The 4,786-nt window shown below is 42.9% G+C and overlaps 1 pseudogene; it reads right to left on the reverse strand.

The window, feature by feature from the left end:
• Positions 1-1,699: 1,699 nt before the first annotated feature.
• LOC123925323 lies at positions 1,700-1,853 on the reverse strand (annotated as a pseudogene).
• Between the last annotated feature and the right edge of the window lie 2,933 nt (positions 1,854-4,786).

The following is a 4,786-nucleotide window of genomic DNA, read 5'->3' on the forward strand; positions in this document are numbered from 1 at the left end:
TAGTAAAAAGTACATTGCAGATGTACTTTGAAAGTTCATTAAATATAAACAGACCCCCAATTATTTTGAATGTACAAGATGTTCTCAATATGAAATTATTTCTTTAATCAGTGAACAGTAACTCCTGCAGAGTTGTAACAGTTGAAAGTATCCAATAGATAAAGAAACAGAAAATGAAGCAACTTTTCACAGTATACTGAGCAAAGTTATATAAAACTCTTGTAAATTCCAGCATGCTTACGTAGATAGTGTCCAATTCCAGTCTGGTCCCTGAGAGTTTGTCTCAGGTGATGGCCACAGATGGGTTGGGGAGGCCCTGGTGGTGTTGGGCAAGCCTTCCACCCTGAGTCACCTGCAGTCCCAAAGCCCCTGGGGCTCTGATTTGTTTCCAGAGGCAAGTTAGCTGCACATGTGCCAAAGTTTCCTGGAGATGCTGGATTACACCAAAGACAGCAGCATCCTTTCTGAGCTCGTGTTGTGAAGATCAGCCTAACTGAACGGACTATGAGGATTTGGTATCAAGATCTTTCCTCATCCACTGATATTTTCCTTCTCTTCAAGAATATTGATACCTAAGACTTTCTTTGACAGATCTGTTCTTGAAAAGTCATGTACATTAAATTTTGATGCACTGAATCATGGTTCCCCTTCTCTAACACTCTGGTCTCAGCTTTATAAGTGCTATTCTCGACCTCTCTCCAATAAGGAATGTCTTCCAACAGTTAAGCTTCTCAGCCCGACTCCCCGTCCTGGGGATTGTGAAAAACCTCTTGCAAGTGTGGGGAAGGTGGTGCGATGCTATTATTTAAAACATCCTAGCCATCCTTTTGTAAAATTGAGAACCTTATCGTTTATCATGTTGAATTCAGGCCTTCAAAATTAGGTTTCCTTGAAATGAGGCATGCCTGTATCATTAATTCCAATCTGACCTACTGTGGTGTTTCATTGTCCCCAAGTCCCACAGAATTGGTGAACACCACATTTTATTGAGCTTATCCTCACCATACCTCATTATGAATGAAATATTATTGTCTCATTGTATCATCTAAATTCAGGGGCTGAGCCTACATTTTTAGATCCTGGCACCCAGCAGGATACATCAAAGATAGGACGTATGTGGTAGCTGGTTCATTGGAATTGCTTCTCTTGAGGCTAGGACAGATATCCCTCATGCATTACAGCATTCCTTACCCCCTGGGCTCACATATGGCCTCCGACTCCTTCTCGATACAGCAGGCCAGGTACCAACTAACAAATAATCATAATCAGTGAGATGAACTTATTGGCCAGCTCTGGAATCTATCGTTCATTGGCAAATTCCTCTTTGATTAAACTCAAGCTGGTAAGAAACCTCAGAGATGTAGTCATTAGTTTAGACTGCTTTGTCTGAGCCCTGGCCAAAGCACATTTAGAGAACACAGAATCATGTGTTCAGCCAAATGACTTGTCACGTTCTACCCCTTCGCTGTAGGCGTATCAGAGACGCACCATAGCACGAGGGAGTCAGACATGAATTCCAATCCCAGTCGCACATCTTCCCTGTTGTGTAACCTTCCGCAGATCATTTAACTTCTCTGAACTTTAGCTTCCATAACTGCAAAATGGGCTAAAAAAACCCACCTCAGAGAGTTGTCCTGGGGTTAGATCAGAAAACACTATTATCATGCCTTACATGTTACGAGCACTCAATAAGCGGTCGTGATTAGATTATTTTCAATGGCTGTGACTAGCTGTAGGTATGAAGTTCTGCAATGGAATTTAAATAAAGACACGCAATAGGAAAAGTTTTCAATTAGCAATAATCGCGCCTCGGATAAACCTCATTGGCTACGATACTGCCACTGCGCAAAGCTAAAGACACGCAATAGGAAAGGGAGTCATAACCTCAGCCCTCCTGTCGAAACCTACGAGGATGATATCTACAGTATAGCCAACGAAAGCAATTTTCAGTTGGATTGTTTTGCACATTCTGTCCAAAACGTGGCTATTTGGACAGGATCCAAAATGAAGCCCTTAGGAGGTGAGAAAGGAAGCGGCCAGCTGCCTCTGCATGGCCATGTTAACCTCGCAGCCACGCCCCCTCTGGCCAAGAGAGAGACAACATGGGAGACACAACAGATTGTCCGCAGAGCAAGTCCTTTCGACGCAGGAGACCAACATGGCTCACATCACAGGCAGCTTTGCTTCCCACACAGCTGGGCCCAGGCCTGTTAACTGGGATAGGAGGGCCAGTTGGTAGAATTACTGCTTTCCCAACTAAGGATGGAGCCATAAGGAAGAAAGAAGACAAGATGAAAAGAGAAAATAAGTGTATGTCATTGTAAGTGGAAAGTGTTTGTTCCGAGGGAGCCGTGTTGCTCTAGCCACCTATCAGGTGACATCTTTAAGAGCCACTTCGAGTTCCCAGAATACCTTTTGGCCGACTACCACTGGGCCGTGGAGGCCGGACTGCAGCCATTCCATAAAAGCACGAAGACATTCTGATCGGAGAACATCAGCAAGAAAGAGTACAGGTATTTTTAATTTGGGTCCTTTGACTTCATTCTAGAAGTAAATTGAAAGAATACTTCAAATCAGTATCATATTGGATTGAGAAGATCGCATATTGTCTGACATTTTAAGAGAGTGATTTTACTGAATTTCACAGAAATAAATACCGCAGCTGCCACCGAACCAGGCATTCAGGGCAACAAGATGACTTTTGGGAAGCCCCGTCCATCGGGCAAAGGACAGCCCCACACACTGTGCTTGTCTAGAACAGTGAGCTCCCTCCATGTCCTATTCACGTTCCTTTTACTTGAAATACTTGACTCCTCCCCACACTACTGTAACACACCCATGCCCAAGACCGGGGGTCCTCAACCTTGAGTGTCCATGGGGATCGTGGGGAGGGCTTGTTACAGCACTGAGTGCTGGGCCCCACCCCCATGACTGTACTCCAGTAGTTCTGGGGTTGGGTCTGGAGAATTTGAGTTTCTAACACGTTCTCAGGTGAGGCTGATGCTGCCGGATCCACACTTGGACAATCTCTGCTTTAAGGGCGAGTGCACAGAGCTCGTGTTAATGCTTCGTGGCATGAATGGGTGAGTGCGTGAGTAGAGAATGAATGAATAAAAGTCCTCCTTAGCAGCATCTTTATTTGTTTCTAAATTTTTAAAAAAAGTCTTACTTGTTTCAAAGAGAGGCGGGGGGTGGGGACAGGAGACCCTAGGGAGAGGGAAACAAGCAGACTTCCCGTTGAGCAGGGAGCCGGACATGGGGCTCGATCCCGGGACTCTGAAATCATGACCCTTGCCAAAGTCAAGAGTCAGATGCTTAACCCACTGAGCCACCCCAGCACCCCAGCAGCATCTTTAATATCCTTAGGATTAATGTTTCTGCCCATAGGTATATCCTCTGCAAAATATACTTCCTACAGTAAAGGAAGGCTATTTTTTTTTTCTATTTGAAGACCATCTTTTTCATCCTGCCAGGCCAAATACCCTATGATAAATAGTTTAGTCTCTCTTGCTAATACCAGGGCACATGAAGTTCTCAACTGTGAAGGTGCCAGAAGTTCTCTGGATTCAAAGTGTGTCTATCCAGATGGACAGACTGGGGAGCCAGACTCTTCATTGCTTTCTCTGCTCTAAAAATTCTCAGCATTTCATCTGAACACATCAAAGCAGGCTGGGATTAAAGACGAAATGAGCTTGACGCCACAAAAATGGTGCCAACTGGACACCACGACACTCCAGCCTGGGGAAGGCTGGTCTTAGGCCATTGGCCGGCTGGGGCTTCACCTGGAGAGCCTGCTGCTGCTGGCCTGTCTGTTGGCCCTGGTGTGAGCATTTTTCACCCAAATTGGGCCACTCCTCATCCTTGAAAACAGTGGAACAGCAGGTTCTGTCAACTGTGGTTGTTTCCTGGCTGTCTGTGAACATGTTTCATAGCATCAGGTTTGCTCTTAGATCATTTTAATAATTAATTATATTATATTTTGCGATTATAATACAATGACATATTTCTGTAGAAAATACAGAAGAGTAGCTAAAAGGGAGAAGTCACTCTTATTCCCAGCATCCTAAAATAACCCTGTTGACTTTGACATTATGACATTGACATTGAATACATGTCAGTTTGTATGCTCAGGATTATTTCATACAGATATATGATGAATATGTATTCCATCTTCGGCAAAACGCACTTTCTACAGAAAAAGGAAGCCGTTTTGTTTTTAAAGGCTGTCTTTTTCATTCTGCCAGGCCAACTGACCAGTAATGGATAGTTAGTCTCTCTTGCTAATTCCAGGGCGCATAAAGTTCTCAACTGTGAAAATGCCAGAAGTTCTCTCTGTCTAGTTCAAAAAGATTTTAAAAGTTTATATGAAACTTCCCCATTTTAAAAAGCTGATTTTAAAATGTGTTTTTTTAGAATCATAAACTGATTTGTATTCTTGTTTCATTTAAAGGAATATTGTATGTATTTCCCAGTGATAATATGATCTATCATAGAATGACTTTTAAAAGCTCCCTATTACTCTTCTTATTTAGATCAGTTATAGCCAGAAAAACAAACAAAAAACCCCAAGAAGCCAAAAATAAAGCAATGATAGGACAGAATGTGTGGGAAGCAGGATTGAATTCTATTGAGTACACAAGTCTATGGCTGTTTCAGTGAGCCAGTGAAAAATGACATCATGATAGAAAATCAGACTGAACAGTAAAAAATTAATCCTTGAGCCTGATCATTAAGTTTAACAAAATTAACTTTCAGGTCCAGGTGGTCGTTGGGTGAGTTTTCATTT

This window comes from Meles meles, chromosome 14 (genome assembly GCF_922984935.1).
Source record: "Meles meles chromosome 14, mMelMel3.1 paternal haplotype, whole genome shotgun sequence".
Taxonomy (NCBI): Eukaryota; Metazoa; Chordata; class Mammalia; order Carnivora; family Mustelidae; genus Meles; species Meles meles.